Source organism: Peromyscus maniculatus, chromosome 6 (assembly GCF_049852395.1).
Source record: "Peromyscus maniculatus bairdii isolate BWxNUB_F1_BW_parent chromosome 6, HU_Pman_BW_mat_3.1, whole genome shotgun sequence".
NCBI classification, from domain to species: domain Eukaryota; kingdom Metazoa; phylum Chordata; class Mammalia; order Rodentia; family Cricetidae; genus Peromyscus; species Peromyscus maniculatus.
The window spans coordinates 70,137,410-70,161,284 of record NC_134857.1 but is presented as its reverse complement, the minus strand read 5'-3'; the positions used below and the strand labels follow the sequence as shown (position 1 = coordinate 70,161,284).

The following is a 23,875-nucleotide window of genomic DNA, read 5'->3' as shown; positions in this document are numbered from 1 at the left end:
CCTGAGGGGGGGGGGGATAGTTAGGCAACTGATTAAGCAAGCCTTGTTTAGACTGGCTAGCCGGCTGCCTCATGCTAAGTCTGGGATTTCAGAGAGCAGCCCCTCGCTGGTGTTTGAGGTCCCTTTTATGGGGAAGGGTTAGGGTTGATTGAAAACAACGGCAATAATTGGCTGTTAGCACCTCAAGGCTGCCGGGTTTTCGTGGGTGGGGGTTGGGGAAATGGAGAGGTGGGGTGGGTGGGATGGGGTGGGGTGTAGAAAAGTACAAGAACACATCCTGTGGAAGGGGAGTCATCACAGGTGTTCAGGAGTGTAGCAAGGCAAGGAGGTGGGTATACATCATGGGGCTAGAAGCTATACATCAGCATAGGTTGAAAAACCTGGTTTGCAGAATGCACTAGGCTTGGGAAATAGAAACTTACTCCTGTAAGGTATTAATAACAATCTATCACCACGTGACTCTTGTTTGGGTTTCACACTTACCAGGGAGCAGGTTACAGATTCACAGAGGGCTGGGGGACTTGCCAGGAGCTGAGAAGGGAAAGACCGCTGTAGGTGAGTGTGGCTTGATTAGCCTGAAGCCCAGAATCTAACAGCGGGGACTTTGTGACCCAGGAACTGCGCAGCTGCGGAACTTACCTGATCAGTAACTAGCAGGTTTTGTCACAGGTTCATAAGCTCCAGGCAAATATGGCGGGCGAGTGGCTAAAGATCTCCTTGCTTGGGCAAAGTTTAAAACACTTAGATGGGGGCTGGGGTGGGGCCCGATGTTTCTGAAGCAAGGATCGCCCTTGAACTTAGGAACTCAAAACCAGCCTAGGAAGCATAGCAAGAGCTCGCCTATGGCAAAACAAAACCCTTCTTGAAAATGCAAACGTTTGGGCTTAGTGCTGTTGACACTTTTGAACGGATACATTCCAGTCTGTTGTGAAGAAATAAGCAAGCATCAGCCCATCCTTGTTCATTTGTACAGAGGTGGTTCCTCATGTTTCCTCCATTGTTTTAGTAGAGCGTTGGTCTATTTTCTCGTGTAATATGGACATGTTCTTTGTCAATTTTATTGCAAGTTCTCTTCCATTTGCGTCTTTTCATTTTCTACTTTAAAAATAGATATTCTTAACTTTGAATTTTTTTTGTCTTTTTTCTTTTTTAAATGGTTTCTTTTTGGCCTCACAGGTTATTTAAACAGCATGCTCAGGGACAGAGTGTCATTCAGTGGTAGGGTACATTCCGGGTACACACACACAAGGCTTTGAGTTCAATTTCCAACACCACCCATTAAAAATAAAACTGAAAGCAAATTGCTTATTTCTATGACTCTAGAGATTTAAAAATAGCTGTTACTATAATTGTCTTATTATCATGGCATACTTTTTATAATACTTCTCTTTTCACAGTCCTTTTTGCTGGGTAGCCCAGCCTCAGTTTCAGGCAAGCCAAAGCTACAGAGCAGAGGCTGGCAGCAAACACCTTTGGTCCAGCACTAGGGAAAGAGAAGCACTCTGATCTCTGATCTAGCCCAGCCAGGTCTACACAGTGAGCCCCCAGCCACCAGAACTATATAGTGAGCCTCCACCTCAAGAACAACAAACAAATCACAAAGAGCAAAATAGTCTGGGAGGGGGGCACCCCTTTAATCCCAGCACTCAGGAGACCGAGGCAGGCAGATCTCTGTGAGTTCCAGGCCAGCCAGAACCACACATTGAGACCCTGGCTCTAAATAAATAAATAAAATGGAAGAACAATCAAGAAAGATGACTGTTGTCACTTTTAGGTCTCCACATATTACCACACACACAGGTCCATGTTCACACATGAGCATGTACACACTCACACCCCCTGTGCACAACCCAAACCTGTAAGCAGATGTTTCTCTGCCACCCACCAGTTCCCAAATAACCACTCAGTGGCTTAATATTATTTATAAATGCTCAGCCGATAGCTCAGGCTTCTTACTAGCTAACTCATACACTTAAATTAACCCATATTTCTATTTATACTTTGCCCTGTGGTTAATGGCTGGTTACCTCATTTTTTTACATGTCCTTCTTGCTCGGTGGCTGGCATCTCTCCCAACACTACCCTCCTTCTTCCCATTATTCTGAGTTTGGCTTTCCTGCCTAACTTCCTGCCCAGCTACCAGGCTATCAGCTTTTTATTAACCAATGAAAGCAATACATATTCATAGTGTAGAAAAGGATTGTTCCACAGCAAAAACCAAAAGTAAAAGATAAAACCAAACAGGGTACAGTGGTTCATGTCTGTAATCCCAGCACCTGGGAGGGAAAAGGAAGAGAATCAGGAGTTAAAGGTCATCCTCAGCTACAGAGTGAATTTTGGTCTAGCCTGGAACACATGACACCTTGTCTTTAAACAAACAAATAAAGATACTGGAGTGATTACTTAGCAGTTAGAACAATGGCTGCTCTTCCAGAGGACCAGAGTTAGAATCCCAGCACCCACATGGTGGCTCACAACCATCCGTAACTCCAGTTCCAGGGGATCCAGCTTCCTCTTCTGGCTCCTGCAATGTATGCACGTGGTACACAGATATGCATGCAGGCAGACCATTTATACACGTAAAGTAAAAAGAAAGAAATGGATCACTGGATAAACATGTAAGTAGACAGACTGCTCAGTTTGCTCCCCCGCCCCCCAAGCAATAGACCTGAGACCTCTCTGCAGTGGGAGAGGCAGGCATAAGGGGGTGCAGCCACTTTAAATCAACTTGTAAGCAATCTTCCCATTTCTAACTCTGACTTTATCTTCACTCTGGAGTCACTAGGTGTCAGAGCCATTCAACTTGGCGTCTTCAGTGGGTATTAATTTGCTTCTCCTGTGCAAATGTCCTCACTTCTCTGTGATGTCATTCATTGTTCGGTTTCTAATTATAATGTCTTTCCTTTTTCTGTTAGGGTGTCCCAGTCACAGCTTATGGAATAGGGTTTCTTTTTCTCACTTATTAGAATTGTCACATTTAACTGCTCTAAACTAAACTAAATGACCATTTATATGTGGCTCTCTTCCTGAATTTCATTAGGTATCATTGTTTACTTAGGGCTGAGCATTCAAGTATTCAACAGTCGATTCTTCTCAGAATCTGTATACCTTCTTTGGTGAGATAAATACAGGCAAAACACACATATAAACAATTACAACTTTTTAAAAGACAGCAAGAGTTGACTCTTTAAAAAGACTGAGAAAGGTTGTTCTGGTGGGATGGTGAGTCTGGAGTTTATTTTGGTTAAAAAAAATTGATCTAAAGGCATGCAACACCACTACCAGGCTGGATTTTTTTGTGAAAAAAATCTTATGTAGCCTAAGCTGTCCTCAGAGTTGCTATATATGGGTAGATGACCTTGAACTCAGCTCCCAGGTGCTGAGATGACAGGCTTGTGCCGTTGTGCCCATAGAAAGCTGATACACCAGCTTTCCTCTTCTTTATTTTCCTTTGTGGTACTATGTGGGTTGCCTTTAATCACAGCAGGCAGATCGAAGCCAGCCTGATCTACAGATCAAGGTCTAGGACCCTGTCTCGGAAAACAAAACAAAACAAAAATCCAACACAAATAACAAACTAAAACAAATAACTTAAAATGAAACCCCCAGCTTTGTGGAAATATGATAAAATCCAAGGCTAGTTTCAGGCTAGCCTTGGCAGTTTAGCAAGACTGATTCAAAAACCAACGAGTGAAATCATAGATTTACCTATTCTACATCTTTTACGTTAGTGGAATCATATGACTTTCACTTGTTTGTTTTTAAATCAGTCTTGCTAAACTGCCAAGGTTAGCCTGAAACTAGCAATCCTCCTGCCTCAGCATCCTCAGTGTTGGGGTTATACTTATGGACTACCACACCTAGTGTCAAGACAAGATCTTTTATAGTGGCTTCTTTGCTATCACAGGACATCTTTGAGGGTCAGCCATGCTGTAGCATATACACCAGTAGATGAAAGTATCCTGGAGATTCCACAACAGTGTTCCACGTGCTGATGCAACACATTTGTTTATCTGTTTCTGAAATGTTTCATCATCTCTAGTCTTTGGAATTCTGGATCACACCACTATGAATGTTTGTGTGTTTTTGAATGGAAATGTTTTCATCTCTTCTTGTAGATATTTTCATTTTTTTTCCTTGTGAGAGGGAACTAGAAGGAGAATTTCTGAGTTAGATGATAATCCTATGTTTAACATTTTGAGGGGCTGCCAAAGTGCTTCCCGAGTGTTGGGAACACTTTACATCCCCATCTGCACTGTGCACGGGTACTGGTTCTCCACATCCCTTCCAACACTTGTTAATGTCTTTTTGAGGATCACCACCTGGGCTGGGCAAATCCACTGCAGATGGGTGAGAACTGATCGTAAGGGACTGTGACGCCAGAGGCAGACTGACCCAGGACTATGCTAAGTATGACTGGTTAGAGACTTGGTCACAAGACCCTGGGATTTGGGCCAGAGAGGCTGGACTAATACAGTGACCAGGACAAAAGCAGTTTTCATTCACACTAGAATGGGTCTGGTTTATCTTGGTCTCATATGAAAGGCATCAAGCAGATTCCTGACCGTCACAGTATGAGACTTTGACCTGTCACTCTATGGTTTCCGTTTAGCCTGGATCTCTACACTGTGGAGGTGATGTGTCATTTCTTTCTTTCTTTTTTTTAATAGCTTTTAAAAAATATAAGTGTTTATTATGTATACAGTGTTCTGCTTCCATGTATGCCTGCAAACCCGAAGAGGGCACCAGATCTCATAGATGATTGTGAGCCACCATGCAGTTGCTGGGAATTGAACTCAGGACCTCTGGAAAAGCCCCCAGTGCTCTTAACCTCTGAGCCAACTCCAGCCCCAACATGTGATCTCAATCTGCCTTTGGTTAGCATTTCCCTAAGGAATTGATGTATTTCCTCCTGGAGGGAGGAAAGAGGTTCCTAAGGATAAGGAAGCTAATACACTTCACAGGCCTGGACTACTTAGAACATTACATGACTCACAAACCTCCCCAGGGTTATGGAAGCCGTCAGAATGGCTGGAGGAGACTGCTGAAGCTGCCTGTAAGTTGCTCAGAGTTTGGGGATACAGCTTTTGTAAATCACCACAGCTGACGTGGGCTTCTAGTCTCCCATGCTCTGATGAGTAACCCTAATAAACTCGTGAGTTCATCAAGCTGAGCTTGGGTGAAATTGCTGTTTTAGTCTGCTGTCGGTGCTCTGTCTGGTGTGAATAGAAATTTGTTCATAATTCCCCTGGAAAAGTCACACAACTACTAGGTGTTTGTATATCTCCTGGAAGAGTTTGTCTTCAAACCCTCTGTCCATAGAGTTAATGGCTGGCTGTCTCCTTGATAAAGTATGAGTTATTTATCAGATAGGAAGTTTGCAAATATTTTCCTCCAGCTTAAGGTCCGCCCCTACTCTACTTCTTTTTCAGATGGGATCTTACTCTGTAGCACAGGCTAGCCTCAGACACATGGGAATCCTCCTGCCTCAGCCCCTAGGGATGAATCTGCATGGACTCTCCACTTTCTTGAAGCTTAAGGTTCACTAGAGTGCCATGCATGCTGAGCAAGCGTTCTGTCTAAGCTGGTCCTCCCAGCCCCCAAATGGATTCTTACTGTCCTTTTATTTTTGGTGTGGGTGTGCTGGTATGCACACATGCAGAGGCCAGAGCAAGACCTTTGGTGTCTTCCTCTGTTGCTGTCTGCCTTATTGACTTGGGACAGGATCTCTCAGCAGACCCAGAGCTTGTCTTCATGGCTGGGTCAGCTGGCCAGCAAGCTCTTGTCTCTCCCTCCTTTGGTGCTGGGCTTGCAGGCATGTGAAACCATGGGGATTTTCATGTGGGTGCTGGATCTTCATGTTTACAGAGTGGGGGATCTTTATCCAGTGAGCCATTGTCCAGCTCTGTGTTTGTGTCTTTTGAGACAAAGTCCAGGCTGAACAGGAAGTCACTATGTAGGCCATGTTGACTTTGAACTTACTGAAATCTTCCTGCCTCATCCAGAGTGCTGGGATCATACCACCTACACTACCACACATAGCTAGCCAAAGACTTGTGGGTTCTATAATTTATTCTAAGTTTTTTTTTTTATAGAGCTAACTCTTACATTAGGGCTGTTATAGTTTCTACATTGGGGTGATATGGGGGCCCACAGAGACTCCCTAGTAAGGCCTTTCTCATTGTCAGACTGTCTGAGCTTGCTTTACCCAGCAGGGCTGCATAATAGGATGATTTGGCCAAGGGCGTGGTTTCCAGGTGTTTTGAAGGGTCTACACTTGTTGGTACTTTATACCTCAACCTTGAGAGGGGGATGTCTTTTGCTCCTCTCCTTGCTGATGTATAAAGACCTCATCATGATTAAAGTTGAGGCGAGTGGGTGTTGACCCAGGGCCCTCCCGAAGCTATCCTCTGTCTCTGTCTTTTTCTACACCTATATGTCTATCTTAAACTTCGTTCTTCTCTCCTCTCCTGAAGAACCCTTCGATAGGTTGGAGCTGGACTCTGACAGGGTGAAAAAACAGATCCAGCTTAATTATTGTGAACATTGCTGTCCAGTTGGCTCAGCACTGTTGGCTGAAATGCTCCTTCTTTATTCATTTGTCTTGATAACCTTGTCAAAAGTCAACCATAAGCGTAAAGGATTGTTAGCAGATTCTCAGTTTTGTTCTATTGACCATCCTTATGTCAACACCATGTTTAATTATTGTTATGTTTCCATCAAGAAATTAGATGTGGGAAGTGGAGTCTTCCAACTTTGTTACTTTCTAATATCAAGGTAATTTTTATACATTTCCCCTCTCATGTTTGTCTTTCAGAAATACATATCTATCATACACATGTATATATATTTTTTAAAGGCAGAGTTTGATGAATCCCAGGTGAGGCAGGGAATTCTAAGGCCAGGTTAGGGACCTGGAACTCTTCTTGGTTTGGCCTGTGTACACACTGCTCTCCTAACAGGGTACCTGCCAACCTGGGACCCTTGCCTGAATCTAACTGCACATACACCCAACTTCAAACAATGGGCAGAACTTGGGGCTCTGTGGATGCTAAGCAAGCACTCCACACACAGCCCCTACAGGGGCAGTTCAGTGCAGAAATCTTTGTGAATCTGATTTTGCTTCTTTCTTTCTCTGTCTCTCTCTGCCTCTGTTTCCCCTACTTTCCGCATAGTCCAGACGAGTCTTGAACTCCACATCTTCTTTCCTCCATCTCCAAGTGCTGGGATTAGAAGTGTAACGCCACATCCGGCTTCTTTTTCACATTCTGTCGTTTTTATTGTGGTGGTGTGTTTGTTGGTGCTGTCCTTATAAGTTGTGAAGCTACACTAGAGGTCTGATCCTTTAGGAAATGGATATCCACCTGAAGGAAATGAAATGGGGTCCACTTCTCTTACTCTGCACAAAAATCAACTCAAAGTCTGTCTTACTTTAAAACCTGAAACACTTCAGAATTGTAGGCAGACTTTTCTGTCCTGCCAGTCACTCCCCAAATAACCACACAGAGACTTAATATTAATTATAAAGGCTTGACTGAGAGCTTAATCTTGTTTTTGGCTAGCTCTTGTAATTTAAATTAACCCATTTCTATTCATCTATGTGCTGCCCCGAGGCTCACTCACCTCATGTGCTTGCTTCCCGTCCTGCTCACTCTGCCTCTCATGGCGTCTCCTCAGACTCTGCTCTTCTTCTCCTCCTCAGTGTTCTCTCTGCCCAGAAATCCTGCCTAGCCACCAGCCAAGCAGCTTTTTATGAACAATGAGAGCAACACACGTTCACAGTGTACAGAAAGATTATTCCACAGCACAGAATAAACGAGCAGGCAAGAACTTCCTGAATAGAACACAGTAGCACAGGAGATAGCCCCAAGAGTTGGCAAAAACTGTTACAGGAAATTGAAGAGCTGCCCACAAAGAAACTCCCAGCACAGTGGACGGCCACAGAGTGGCAAGGACCCTTTGCCTGCTATACTTTAGACAAGGGTTGATACACAGAATATATAAAGAACTGCAAAAGTTGGACACCAAAACCAAGATTGCCAACTGGTAAACGGGTCCACGAACTGAACAGACAGTCCTAATAAATTTTTTTTTTCCATCACAGGCAATTTATTTTGTTCTATTCATTCACAGTTAATACAGAAAATACTTGGAAACATTTCCATATAATGTTTGACACAGAAATCATCAAATAGAAGTATACAATGTTGACAGGAGGCAGTACATTTATAATTTATAACCCCAAATGTATTTATAAATTAGAAATGGAAAGATCTACAAATGAAGTTATGAAGGTTCACCAAAGTCATTTAATCTGTCAGTTTCTCATTCATTTTTATGTCTTCATAATATTCTATTGTATGAATAAGCCACATTTTATTTCTCTCCAGTATTTGATAGCTATTTGAGTTGTTTTAACTTTTTTACTATTAGCAACACACTGCTGTAAACCTTCATGTACATGTTTCATAGGTGCACATTTTCAGTAGTTTGAGGATATATTCCTAAGGGTAGAATTGTTGAGTAACAGAGTAACAATGTTTTGCATTTTAACCAACCACCAAACTGTTTTTCCAAAGTGGCACACCATTTTACAATCTCACCAAATCCTTGTTTTTAAGGCTCTGATTTTTGTTCAAAAGCATTCAATCATTCTGTCAGACCAAACCAGGAAAAGTAAGCTATAGTTCAGAGCTGTTCTATTCCATTTACTATGCAAAGCCATTCTTGGTGTTTGCAACTCTCAGCCCTTTTGAGTATTCTTGCAGTGTTCACCTTTTCCTCCACCACTTTTTCTTCTTCTTTTTTTCTGGTTTATTTCTATCTATTACAAATGTATAAAAAATCCTCCATCAATGCTGCTGATAGCAGCAGCTAATAAATTTTTTTTGTTTGTATGTTTGTTTTTCGAGACAAGGTGTCTCAGTGTAGTTTTGGTACCTATCCTGGATCTTGCTCTGTAGACCAGGCTGGCCTCGAACTCACAGAGACCCGCCTGCCTCTGCCTCCTAGGTGCTGGGATTAAAGGTGTGCACCACCGCCTTGTGCAAATAATTATTTTTAAAGCATTGAACATCCTTAGCGATCAGGAAAACACAAATTGAAACTGCCCTGAGCTTCCATGTCACCTCAGCCAGAGCTGCTACCATCTAGAAACAAATGGTGGCAGATGCTGGTTTGGGGGCAGGATGTGGGGGAGCGGGAACAGGTAGTCACTGTTGGTACCAATGCAGACGGATACAGCAGCCATGGAAGCTAGTGTGGAGGTTTCTCAAACAGCTAGAAGTGTATCTACCGTATGATTCAGCTAAACTTCTCACTGGGCATGTACTCAAAAGACTCTAAGTCACATGTCACAGAGATACCTGCACATCCATATTTATTGCTGATCAATTCAAAATTGCCAGAGAAATGAGCCAACCTAGAGGGATGGATGAAACTCCGTGGAATTTTATTTAGACATAAAGAAATAATTATTTTTTAATTTTTTTTTTTTTTTTTTTTTTGGTTTTTCAAGACAGGGTTTTTCTGCGTAGCTTTGCGCCTTTCCTGGAACTCACTTTGGAGACCAGACTGGCCTCCAGCTCACAGAGATCCGGCTGCCTCTGTGTCCCGAGTGCTGGGATTAAAGGCGTGCGCCACCACCGCCCGTCGAAATAATTACTTTTTAATGCATCTGGATACTCCAAACTCAAAATTATTTCGTCAGGTGTGGTGGTATATGCCCGCAGTCTCAGCACTGAGACAGCCTGAGAGGCTGAGTGTGGTGATATTTTGTTGTACTCTAATAAAATTTGCCTGAAGATCAGAGGACCGAGCCAGCCACTAGATTAAACATAGAGGTCAGGCAGTGGTGGCACACATCTTTAATCCTAGCACTCGGGAGGCAGAGATCTGTCTGGATCTCTGTGAGTTCAAGGCCACACTGGGCTACATGAGATTGATCAGTCTAGAAGAGAAACAGAGCCAGGCAGTGGTGGCACACACCTTTAACCCAAGTATTTGGAAAGCACACACGCCATTAATCCCAGCACTAGGAAGATTGAGATAGGACGTGAAATGGCTGGGTGGAGAAAGGCATGTAAGGCGTGAGGAGACAGGAACTAGAGACCCTTTCGGCTGAGGACTCAGACATTCAGTCTGAGGATTTGTGGAGGAGTTGGTGAGGTGAGAAGTGGGTGTGGCTTGTTTCCTCTGATCTTTCAGCATTTACCCCGTTATCTGGCTCCAGGTTTTTATTAGGACTGTTTAGGATTCATGCAACAGCGGAGGCAGGAGGAAAATTAGCTTGAGACTATCTTGGACGACATAGCAAGTTCTAGACTAGTTTGGGCTACAGAGGGTAGCCTTGCTTCAAAATGCTAAAGCAAAACCAAAAACTAGGGGCTGGAGAGATGACTCAGCAGTTAAGAGCACTGACTGCTCTTCCAGAGGACCTGAGTTCAATTCTCAGCACCCACGTGGCCGCTCACATCTGTCGGTAACTAAAGTTCCAGGGCTTCTGACACCCTCACACAGACATACATGCAGGCAAACACCAATGCACACAAACTAAAAATAAATTATATATTAGAAAACAAAATTAAACCAATAAACACAAAGGTCAAGATTTTGCTTCATGCTCCTAAGTTTTTAAGTTTTGGACTATGCAGCAGGTGGGGATCTTAGCAACAGTGCTTTGAGGGGCCAGCTCGACACCTAGGGGTCATTTCCAGAAGTTTTTATCTCTTTCTTCAAAGCTAAGTTCTTTTATGAGACAGGTTTTTCTTTCTAGTTCATTCTTTCACCATCCCGTGGGCGGACGTCAATCTGAATGGAAGGCGTAACAACCACTTCTACAGCTGAGAAGGGCACCAGGCCCGGCTGGAGTTTCAGCCTGGCAGTGAAACCAAGAAGGCCAGTGGGTTCAGCCTCTAAGTCTGTGCTTTTCCCCTTTTAAATTGTGTGTGTGTGTGTGTGTGTGTGTGTGTGTGTGTGTGTGTGTGTGTGTGTTTGTGCTTGTATATGTAACATGTATTTATGGGTATGTGCATGTGTGTTTGTGTATGTGTGTGTTTATTTGCATGTGTATGTTTGTGGGTATTTGTGTGTGTGTGAGGGTCGAGGTGGATGTGTTTGTCTGTTCCTGTGTGTGCGTGAGCCACTTTGTGTGGAGGTTCGAGGACGGCCTCTAGTGTGGGTCCTCATCTGCTACCTTGTTTGAGTCAGGGCCTCTGTTGTTAAACGCTGTGCACACCAGGCTAGCTGACCCGACAACTTGCTAGGATCTCCTGTCTGCACCTCCTGTCTCCCCAGAGGAGCACTGGAATTACAGATACACCCTGCAGCACCCAACTTCTACTTGGACTCTGGGGATTTGAACTCTGAATTCGTGGTTTTGGTTTTGTCTTAGTTAGGGTTTCTATTGCTGCGAAGAGACACCGTGACCACAGCAACTCTTATAAAGGAAAACATTGAATTGGGGTGGTGGCTTACATTTTCAGAGGTTTAGTCCATTATCATCACAGTGCAACATGGTGGCATGCAGGCAGACATGGTGCTGGAGAAGGAGCTGAGAGTCCTTCATCTTGCTCCACAGGCAACAGGAAGTGGACCGAGTGTCACCCTGAGCTCAGCTTGAGAAAAGGAGACTTCAAAGCCCGCCCCACAGTGACACACTTGCTCCAACAAGGCCACATCTCCTAATAGTGCCACTCCCTGTGAGCCTATGGGGGCCAATTTACATTCAAACTACCACAGATTTATTTTGGCTTTGGAGAGATGTTCTTTCTTTCTTAGCAGATCAACTATGCATATCTAGATATTTAAAAATAATTTGTTTTTGTTTTTTTCAAGACAGAGTTTCTCCATAGCTCTAGCTGTCTTGGAACTCACTTTGTAGACCAGGCTGGTCTTGAACTCGCAGAGATCGCCTGCTTCTGCTTCCCTGAGTGCTGGGATTATGTATACAGAGGAGGGCGCCAGATCTCATTACAGATGGTTGTGAGCCACCATGTGGTTGCTGGGAATTGAACTCAGGACTTCTGGAAGAGCAGTCGGTGCTCTTAACCTCTGAGCCATCTCTCCAGCTGAGTGCTGGGATTAAAGGCATGCACCACCACTGCCCAGCAGTACTTTAAAATTTTTATTCAGTATTTAAAGAAATTTCTTAGCATGTTTTTATTTTTGCTTTGTTGTTTTTATTGGTAGCTTATGCGGCATGTTGCCAGAACAAAGCGCATTCATTCTTTAATCCAGGCTGGCTCACTCCTCTCCTGACCCCTAAACTTATTGCCTGTTTCACTACAAGAAAGAGGACCCTATCTTCTATAAAAAGACGCCTGAGAACTTGAGACCAAAACTTGTTTGATTTTTGTGCTTCTAGATGTTAAAAGAAGCAACATTTTAAAAAATGATCTGTGCATATGTGGAATTTTCAACTAAGACAGGTATTGTTTTTATGCAGAAGAAATGACCATCAACGTAAATTATCTTTCAAAAAGCTCTTTGTAGTGGAGATTTGATATATTCATAGTCCTGTGAACTCAGAAAAGGTCAGTCCCAACCTGAGTGGCTGTTCCTGGCTTGGGAAGGCAAGCTGAGTCCTTGCTCAGTGAATACTCTGGTGACGGAGATGCTGGGTGAAGAAGCCTTCTCTCGGGCCCACCTGGCTGGGGAGACTGGCTATTCTGAGACCCTCTTTCATCGAGTATCCCAAGGCTTTGTAATAAATGGGTAAAACACTTGATCGTGTTAACATAAATGTGACCGGGGCATTGCAGCCTGTCTTTTGGCTCATTTCCTGTCCTACCCTGCCAAATCAGTCTCTTTCTGATACAGGTCCTCATGTAGACCAGGCTGGCCTTGAACTTGATACCTATCAGCAGTGGGCCTTGAGTTCCAGATCGGCTTCCATGTCCTCAGTGCTGGGGTGACGGGTGTGCCGAACACTCAGCTTTATGTTCACTTTCCAGGCTGACAGGAGACCTTGAAGAATGGAGACCAGAGATCTAACATGGTAAGCAAACCAAGGGGAGCGGTGTGGCTCTGCCAAGGTCCTGGTGGCTCCACGGCCCTCCTTTGCCAAGTCCCTAAACCTCTCAAGCACCAGCTTCTGCATTTGAACCCGGGCCAGTAGTATTCTTCTTGCTTACTTCATACAACTGAGAAGACAGAATGAAACCGGGGCAGGATAGAAAGACAGGAAAAGCATGGGGCATGAGGTCATCACCGGTCGGCGTCTGGACCGAATGTCTCCCGATCTTGGCATCTTGTTCAAGAATGAAATAAAGGCCCACACAGATGCAAAGTAGCAAGGCGACTTCATTCAAAGCCAAGCGATGGCGCTGATCGGAAAGAAATGTGCTGTCAAGAGGGGCAGTGGGCAGTGTGGGTGGGAGCTAAGTGGTCTAAAGGATGGAGGGGCTGGTACTGAGGGACATACTCTGGGCAGTTCTCTGTTGATTGACAGGTGTAAGTTACATAGCCTTTTCTCTACTGAACATGTTCCTTCCCATAATGCATCTGACTGAAATCATGTGCACTCCCAAATGACATAGTTATAAGATGACAAACAAGTCCCGAAATAAGGGTTTCTTTCCAAAATTTCCCATAGAAGGCACTACCTTGCCGTACAGGCACCCTAAACTCTCCGAGGCTAGATCAACTCCCTTACCCTGGACTATAATGAGTGTGACTGAGTAAAAAACTATCTGAGCTTGATAGCTGTTAGGAGGGGAGACAATTACTCCGTGTTTGGAGAATGGGAGGGGTGCAGCTCGATGCAGGTGGAGTCGTAGAATAGTCACAGGTTGCCAGGTGTATTATTTGGAGAGCGCTGTGTGCTCATAGGGTGTGTGGGTAAGGCTGCCCGGTGCCCAGACTAAGTGGAGTCCCAGACTGCTAAACTATTCCCTACGCTTGCCTGCTTCAGTGACAACGGATAGAATCTGCCTGGGAGTCGAATGTTTCTCACCCCTGGATCTAAACAGTGCACTGTCTGGCTTTACCTGAGTGGTGGTCACTAGAGGGAACTCCTTGGGATACTAGTGGCGGGGCCGGGCTGTGTTGCCCTTCTACCACTGATAAAATGGATAGGAAAGGCTGTTGTTGGAGATTTGAGGGTGAAAGCCTGGGTCCTGGCAGCCCTAACCTGCCAGGCTCGGGCACCTATCTCCAACATACTAATTAAAGATAGTTAGGAAAGAGTGAATGGTGGAGAAAGACTTCTTCAGTGTAGCCATACTGGGAAGGTCCCTGTGACCCCCAAGTCCATCACTGGGGCACGGACATGAGGTTAAGTTTAAACAGAGGGTCACTAATATGTAAAATCAAATAGTCCTGGGCAGAATGTGGTCTCGGCCATGCAGCTGATGCTAAGCTACATTTTAACAGGACTGAGCAACCCACAGAGACCCTTCTAGGCAGCTTGTTTGCCTCAGTCAGTCATGGGAGGTGTGACTAGGGCGCCCCCTGCAGTCAGTCACAGCTTCTACAACTTTGGGGCTCCAGCGGCCCTGTCTTTGAAGAAGGGTGCCCAGACAGGCTAAATTTGCTGTTCACACACTCACACAGTCAACTGCTGCTCTGGATGGTAAGCTTGAAAAAAAATCTGGAGCATTTGGCTCAACGATAAAATGGCATTCTGCTGATAGCTGTCTTTCAGCCCCTCAGCTCTGGGAGGAAAGCCAGTCTTAAGATACCAATGCTTTAAGATGATGGTAAGTCATTATTAACTATATATGGGAATAAATAAGCCTCAGCCCTCTGTGAAGAACATTAGAAATCTTTATTAAGTGACAAAAATTAGAACTAAAAAGAACAAAGGAAAGATGACTTGTTCGTAGATGTGACACTCATTCCCAAGTCAGTGCCACACCAGCAAATGTCCCACCTCCATCTCTGTGGTGATTGTCAACTTGACAGGACCTGGAATCAATCACACAGCATGTCTCAGTGGGCAGTGTCTGCAAGGTCATTTCCAGCAAGAATGAACCCAGGAGAGACCTTTGCCCAGGGTGGGCAGCACTGTTTAACAGTTGTCTCGGACATAAAGAGGTCAGAGGAAAAGGTTGCGCTGCTTGCCACTTCTTGTGGGTAAGTATATCTGTCACTGCTGCTGCTGCTGCGGTGGCTGCCGCCGTTATTCAGTGACAGGCTCCAGCTTCTTCAACCTGAGTGGACAGCCAGAGACTTTCCAAGAATCTTCCAGGGCTTCAGCGCAAGCCTGGGATTGCTGAGGCATCCAGCTTTGTGGACTGAGCAGTTACCAGGTTCACAGTCTCCTCAGAGGAGATGGCCATTGTTGGCGTACACAGATCCTATTGTGAAAACCAATCTAGTAAGCCCCCTTACATGCATGCATGCATGCATGTGTACACACGCGCGCGCACACACACACACACACATCACATGTATGTCCATCAGTTCTGTTCATCTAAACAATCCTGTGTAACACACTTTCTTTGGCCCCTGTGGTGGTTTGAATGAGAATGGCCCCCATAGGCTCATATGTTGAAATGCTTGGTCTCTGGTTGGTAGACATGTTTGGGAAGGATGAGGAGGTGTGGCTTTGTTGGAGGAGATGTGTTGCTGGATGTGGGCTTGGAGGTTTCAAAAGCTTACGCCATTCCCAGTGAGCTCTTTCTCTCTCTGCCTGGTTGTTGTGTCTCAAGATGTAATACTGCCCCAGCACCATGCCTGCCTACCTGCTGCCACGCTCCTCACCATGATGGCCATGGACTCATCCTCTGGAACCATAAGCCCCAATAAACTCTTTCTTCTGTAACTCTCCTTGGCCATGGTGAGTTATAGGTTATTTGTTTAATTATGTGAAGACGTGTGGCTGTTTCACCTTGCCTGCCTAAGGTACCTGATTGGTTTAATAAAAAGCTGAATAGCGAGGGAGGAGGCATAGGTGGGACTTCTCGGCAGGGAGAATAAGTCGTAGTAGGAGTTTAGACTTGGGGAAGAAAGAAAAGGAGACAGCAGGGAGATGGCAGGGGCAGCCAGACATGGAGGAAGCAGGAAAGTAGGACATACGGAATGAAAGAAAGGTAAAAAGCCCCAACACAAAACGTAGATGAGTAGAAACAGGTTAGATTAAGTTATAAGAGCTAATGGGATAAGCCTAAGCTAAGGCTGAGCATTCATAATTAAAAGTAAGTCTCCATGTCTTTATTTGGGAGCTGGTTGGTGGCCCAAAGACAATCCTAGCTACCATGGTGCCTTGTCACAGCAATAGAGAATAACTAAGCTAGCCCTGGACTTCTTATCTGAGCCCCTGTCCTGCTCATTCTGCTTCGTCTCTACCCACTTCACAGATGGCCATTTAACGCCTCCCTGGGGCAGGCTTTAAACCCCCCACTTCCCTGTATCTACAACCCTGAACTACATACTCTGCCGTGATTTTTTTTTTTTTAAGTGTGTTTTGGGCTTTATTGGCGATGAGAAGGCCTGGGACAGCCCCTCCCCTGGGGAACTTGAGACAGTATTGACCTTTAAGGATAACTCTAGGGAGCAGAGTTCAGGGCAGGCATCAGGTCATGGAAGAGGACTGTGTGGTTGGGTTGGGGCACAAATGAAGAAGGGGTCTTGATGAAAGGAAGTGGGGAGATGGAGACTGCATGGGCTTGACCAGGGTCTGAGCTGAGGAGACTGAAAAGCTGGAGAAGGTGGTGGGAAGGAGAAGGAAGTGAGATCAGGGAGGCTGAGGGCAGAAGGCTGGCCGTCCCCAGGGCCTGGAGGATCCCCAGTGTGGACTGGTCCTCCTTATGAAAGCCCGTGTAGCGGGGGCCTACTTGTTACTCCAGTGGACCATCTTTGAAAATATAGGTGTTGAGATGAAGCGGCTGGTCTTCATGTAGGCAGAGATCTTCTTCAGGCCCTCAAAGTGGGCCAAGAAGTTCTTCAGGTTTGAGAACACGTCCAGGCACTTGGGCTCAAATATAGGGTGCTGGTCAAGGATATTGTAAGTGAGGAAATCCACATAGGTGATCTTGTCCCCTGCAAACCAGGGCCGCTTGCCCAGGAACTCAGAGTAGAGCTTCATCTTCTCGGGGATGGTCTTCAAGAACTCTGGTTTCTGCTTCTCAAAGTCAGGGTTGTAACAGAGCATGATGAGTTGCATGCGGTTGTCCATAACCTGGTTCTCCACAATGTCGGCACGAATCCTCTCCTCCTCTGTCTCTCCACACAGGTTGTTCTTGCGGGCAAGGTAGCACAGGATGGCGTTGCTCTGGGTGATCTTGTGTGACCCATCAATTAAGTAGGGCAGATTGGGAAAGTCCAGGCCCAGCTTGAACTTCTCATTCAGCCACTGGCTTCTGTCAACGTCAGGAGCGTCGCCCATGGTGTATCTCTTCTCCTCATAGCTTGAGTCTGTGTACTCCAGGAGCATGCAGATGGGGTGAATCAGACCGCGCGGACATTCCAGTATCCCAGTATCATAGGCATGGTGCTGGTGCTGTGGCTGGTGCTGGTCTTCTCAGACTGGCTTCAGCAGGGTTGAATGATTTGTTTTTTGAGACAGGGTTTTGCTATGTTAGTCCTGGTTGGCCTCACATTCATGGCATTCCCCTGTCGGCCTCCCAAGTGCTAGAATTACAAGCATGTTTGGTCTATAGCAGATATTTTACACAATCCTAACTCCCAGACCCCTGCACTGAAAACCCAACCTAAGCCAGACTTCCAAGACCTCATCATCCCTATCCCCCTTGAGACAGGACTACAATGGCGAAACTAAGTCTTTCTAAGTGGCAACCTTCCTATCTGTCCCCTTGTCTGATCCTAATCCCAAAGAGAACCTTGTAACTGTCTCTGGGATATTCTATTCCTTTAATACTCATCTTTGATCCATTAGAGTTGTGGATGATATTAGATATTAGAGTTGTGATATTCTCCACCTGACCTACTGCACAGAAAAGGGGAGCCCTGGGGCTGGAGAGATGGCTAAATGGTTACCAGTACTGGCTCCTCTTGCAGAGGACCCAGGTTCGGCTCCCAGCACCCACAGGGTGGCTCACAACCACCTGTAATTCCAGTTCCAGAGGATCTGATACCCAATTCTGGCCTCTGTGGCTTATGCACATACATGGTGCACAGAAACTCTTGCAGACACACACATACATACACAAAAATAAAACACATTTTAAAAGCCAAAATGAATAAATACAATATTTTTTTTGGGAGGGGTTACCATTCTGGATGGTATTGAACTAGTGGGTGATCACACTCCTGTGATTTTTCTCCCCTTTGAATGTTTTAAGAAGGTGTACACCTCTCTTATTTAATCTGTTAATGGTCAGTTGATTTCAGCAAACCTTCAGTGGATGAATAGGAGATTCACTTTGTCCCTTTGCTACCCCTGTGCAGATATGAACCTTAAGGCACAGAGCCCAAGACTACACACCTTCTCTTAGAATGTTCCTTAAGGGAAGAAACTGGATTCTAATCCAAAGATGATACTCTTTAAAATGTTTTATTGTTAGTGTGTGTGTGTGTGTGTGTGTGTGTGTGTGTGTGTGTGTGTGTGTGTGTGTGTGTTATTGGGGAGCAGGTCTAGGACTTTTCACATCTGGGTCAAGCAAGCTACACCAAGGAGCTCTGCCCTTCAGCCTTCCTGAGTCTTCCTGAGGATGCAGATGTAAGAGCAAAGAGGAAGTATAGTTTATGGGTCTGGATAGCATGCTCTGAGGTACCTGCACTCACAGGCCATGCCATCTCTACCAAGGCTCTGGCTGGTACCCCAGACATCTTATCACTGGGATGTGGCCCCGGAGGAGGGTGCTACAGACAGGTCCTTGCCGTTCACTTGCTCACTTCCATGCTGTGTTGTGTGCCTTTGCCTACATTGGGAACTGAGGGGTCTGTGAGCCGTGTGCCAGACCTCTGCAAAAGCACCTTGCACACAGCATCTTGTGTAAGCCTCTGTGAAACCTTGTGAGCGAATGTTGTTCGACCACTCCACAGGTTGGGCATCACGCCCAGCTAGTGTCTGGGCATCTCACAGAAGCTAGCTGCCTTGCACATTCACACCATGCTAGAAAACACACATGTCCAACAATGTTCTGGAAGGTAACTTGCCAGATTAGGGTGCTATGGCCCAAACATCGTGACCTGTTCCTCTTGTATGAGACACCTGGGGTAAGAACCAGCTTTCCTTGGCTCACACAGGAAGGAGAGCCTAAGGTGATAGTGACTTAACATACGGGGGTGGCAAAAGGTTCTGTGGAAACGTGATGCGCCGGATGCAGGCAGGATAGAGTTTTGTCAGCCCTCACCTGCTGCTTGCTGCCTGTGTGCCTCTGTGATACCTCTGTTTACCTGGCCAGAGCCTCTCCAACAGGCCCTGCTCAAAGCCTTGAGCTGGGAATGAACCTCATCGCCTTCCGGAACTTTCTTTTGGATTTCGCTGGGATTGGAGACTCCTGCCACACGGTGCCTGAAGTCAAGAGTGGGAAACACCAGCCAGTTCCTCCTTCCCATCTGCAGCTTGAGTGTGTCTCTGTCACAGTAAAGCATGTAGCCGCATCTCTGGGCTCCCAGGTTTTCATTTTTGGTGCCAAACAAATAAAACTCAAGTGATTCTGTCTCTGGCTTTATGGCTCAGGCTGCCCTAAGGCTTGTGATCATCTGGCCTCAGCCTTCCAAGTGTTGGAGTACAGGTATCCCCCCACCAAACTTGGTATTATTGTCCTTTTATTAAAAGATTTATTTTGTGTGTGTGCACATATGTGCAGGTGCGTACGGGGCCAGGAGAGAACATCGGGTCTCCTGCAGCTGGAATTACGAGCGGTTGTAAGCTACCTTATATGGGTCTGAGATCTGATGTGGGTCTGAGATCTGATTCCAGGTCCTGTGCAAGAGCAGTAAGCACTTCCAAGCATGAAAGCTCTCAGGGCCATCTCTCCAACCCATGCTGGTGTGTGTGTGTGTGTGTGTGTGTGTACAGAACATGTGACAAGAATTAGTTCTCTCCTTTCACCAAGTGGGTCCCAGGGATTGAACTCAGGTCATCAGGCTTGGCAGCAAGCCGCTTTATCCGCTGAGCCATCTTTTGTGCCTGCCCCTGAACCTTGATCTTCCTACTTCGATTTTCAGAGTGGTAGATGCACATGAGTGCCACCACATCCAGATTATGCAGTGCTGGAGAGCAAACCTGTGGCTTCATGCGTGATAAGCAAGCGCTCTGCCAATTGAGAACGGCCCCCAGAAGCTCATAAATTTGAATATTTAGTTCCCAGCTGTTTGGGAAGGATTAGGAGGTGTGGCCTTGTTAGAGGAGGTGTGTCACTGAGGGCTGGCTTTAAGGCTCCCGGTGCTCTTGTGGATCAAGATGTGAGCTCTCGGCAGCTCCATGCTCTGCCATCACGGGCTTTAACCTTCTGACACTGCAAGGCAAATTAAATGCTTTCTTCTGTAATTTGACTTGGTCGTGGTGTTTTACCACAGCAATAGAAAAGTAACTAAGATGCACACGTGCAAAATAAATAAATAAGTAGAGAACAGCAACAGGCATATACTGCCATGCCTAGCTACATCTATCTATCTATCTATCTATCTATATCTATCTATCTATCTATCTATCTATCTATCTATCTATCTATCTATCTATCTATCTATCTATCTTGTGTGTGTGTGTGTGTGTGTGTGTGTGTGTGTGTGTGTGTGTGTGTGTAGTATGTGTTGTATAGATAAATGTCACATGTGTGGGCCGGTGTGCTCACATACAATGGCCAGAGGTTAACATCTGGATATTTTCTTCAATCATTTCTCTGCCTTCATTTATTGATTTTGAGACAGTCTCTCACTGAGTTTTGCCTTCTTGAATAGACTGGGTGGCCATACCCCCAACCCCCCAGGATCTGCCTGTCTCCAACTGGCAGCTCCACATTCCAGGCAGCATGAGAATGCCGGGCTTTTAGCTGGATGCCAGGGATTTGAACTCAAGCTTGTGCAATGAGCACTTTACCCACTGAACCATCTCCCCAGCCCCTGGCTTAAAAGTAGCCTAGTCTTCATCAAGATTTCTATTTGGCCGGGTGGTGGTGGTGGCGGCGGCGGCGGCGGCGGCGGCGGCGGCGGCGGCGGCGGCGGCGGCGGCGGCGGCGGCGGCGGCGGCGCACGCCTTTAATCCCAGCACTCGGGACACAGAGGCAGGTGGATCTCTGTGAGTTCGAGGCCAGCCTAGTCTACAGAGTGAGATCCAGGACAGGCTCCAAAGCTACACAGAGAAACCCTGTCTCAAAAAAACCCAAAACCAAAACCAAAACAAACAAACAAAAGATTTCTATTTGATCTGTATCTATTTAGGTTCACATCACCTATTTTATTCAGTGACCTTTATGTTATTGTATTATTTATTTATTTTGATGTTTTAATTGAAGATTTGGCTTTGATAAAGCCTCCATCTCTCTTTCTACCTCCCTCTCCCTCTCCCTCTCCCTCTCCCTCTCCCTCTCCCTCTCCCTCTCCCTCTCCCTCTCCCTCTCCCTCTCCCTCTCCCTCTCCCTCTCCCTCTCCCTCTCCCTCTCCCTCTCCCTCTCCCTCTCTCTCTCTCTCTCTCTCTCTCTCTCTCACACACACACACACACACACACACACCTTCAGTTCTACAAAGGGACATTTTATTCTATAAGTTAGAAGTACTCCCTATATCTTTCTGACATGCTCCATTATTAACCAATTTCTTATTTCTGTAGATGGGCACTTTAAAAAAAAAAAAGGCAACCCTTTTCTGAAAGGCTGAATTAGCTGCATATAGAATCTGGCTAATTGCAATTGCTCACAAGTGGTATTTTCTGTTAAAGCAAAGTATCCTGCTAGAACGTTAAATCGCATGGCAGGAACAGATATAAATGAGGACACTGATTTATCAATGGGAGCTGTCTCTGTGTGTCTGGTCTATCGGGAGAAATGGAGCCATCCCATGTTTTCTCCTCCAGATTATAATTAGAAGCCGAGTCTTTGCACAGCATTTTTAAGTTACTCTTAATTTTCAGCTTCTCATTAAAAATGTATATTTGTTGTCTGGGAAGATTTATTAATAGTTCTGCAAATTCTCTGCAGCTCGTTGGGAACAGATTGTATATTTAAATCGGCTTTTCAGGCACTCGAGAGAGCAAGCGCCACCCTCCTCGGTGCTATGCACGTGGAGAATACTAAGCAGGGGGCTTCGTGTAGCACCGGTTCCTCTCGATCTTTGCCAGCACCTCAGCACCTTCACTTCAGCAGCGGCACTTCTGGGTCTACCTGACCACATCAGGGGCCAAGGCTTCCAGAAGTCCAGGAAGTGCTGGCTTGGGTGGAGCCCGTGGTCACGCGCGCTTCTCCCTTCTGTCCACAGGATGGCAGCATCGAGTCAAGGCTCCCGCCTGATGGGGCCAGCTCTGGGAACTGCAAAGACCAGGTTTCTTCCTGAGAAAGAATGGTTTTGGTCTTCTCCTCCAAGGCAACCCTCCTAAAGCCATGCAGAGTGCGGTCTGCCCACCTCACCTTCGCTGCACCTGGTGGACAACGGCAACATTGTGGTGCATTAGATGATGTTTTGTTTTGAGACTATGAGCATGCATCTTGGGTTGGCTTTCAAGCGGCTGACTTGGTAGGTGCAAGTGAGCAAGAAGGCTGGATTCCCTAGCTTGTTTCATGTCCAAGCCATTCAATGGAAAGGATTATTGGTGTTATTTAAAGAGGGACTGGGGGCACTTCTCAGTGATAGAGTGCTTGCCCAGCATTACAAAAACAGGACATATCTTACAAACATGTAAAGAGAAGAAACTGTTGAGGGTCTGATTTGCCTCTACCCTATATACCTTCAAACGAGAGCCAGCATCAGAATCTCATGGAGAGACTGCTTAAAGCATAGATGACTGGATCCTTCCCCCCAAAGCTCTTGACTCAGTAGACTCAGGCTAGGGTTGGCTTATTTGCATTTTAACAAGTTTTCCAGTGATGTGGAAGCAGCTGGAGCGGGGAATTGGTACTTTATACACTCACATTTAATCCTCAGCAGCCCTTTGATATGAGTATTGTCCTCGTTTTGCAGATAAGAAAACCTCCGTTCAGCAGCATAAATACTTGAAGCTGGGGATGTAGTCTAATGGAAGAGCACTCACTTAGACAAACTGGCTAACATACCGTAGGAGGTGGTAGGCTGGAATGCACGCCTCGTCGTCTGGCTCCCAAGTCTTTCCTCCATCTACTGCACTTGTACTTTGGGGGTCCCTCTGAGAGTCATGGCTTCCAAACACAGGGAACGGGGGCCGATACCAGTGTAACAGTTTGAGACTTGAAGAGTTTATGAGAAGTTGCTGAGCTGGCTTGCACAGACATGCTCCTGTGCGCAGGACGTGGCTTTGTACCATTTATTGATATGTCTGTCTTTGGAAATGAAATATTGGTGCTATTAGATATTTCAACCCCAAACTCAAACCTTGAATCAGGAAGATGGCATGAAAATGAGGCAGAAGTAATAAGTAATTACAGAATCTGTGAGCTTGCCCACAGAGAAGACACAGTTTGTCTACGGAAATAAGCAAATCAAAATCGGGTGCTCTTTCCCTAGCGGTGAATTGACATAATAATGATTCATCTGTGGAGCCCTGTGTGTCACCTGGGCTGGACTGAGCAGAGACTTTGCTCTGTGTTTACTATCCAGGTAATGCTTTCTTCCCCCAATCCCCCAACTTTAGATCAAGAATTAAACCTGAACTCTCAGAGGCAATATTTGGAATAAATATCTGTAAAGAACAGGGAGAAGACATAGAAGAAAGAATGGAGGAAGACTCAGAAAGAGAAAGGGAGGGAGGAAGGGAGGGAGGGAGGGAGGGAGGGAGGGAGGGAAGGACGGGATGCCCCTCCCTCCATTTAGTAGGCTTTGGCTTGCTCCGGTTCCTTC

The 23,875-nt window shown here is 45.7% G+C and overlaps 1 pseudogene; it reads right to left on the bottom strand.

Annotated features, from left to right (window-relative positions):
* Positions 1-16,489: 16,489 nt before the first annotated feature.
* On the bottom strand, positions 16,490-17,448 carry LOC102910741 (glutathione S-transferase Mu 1 pseudogene; annotated as a pseudogene).
* Between the last annotated feature and the right edge of the window lie 6,427 nt (positions 17,449-23,875).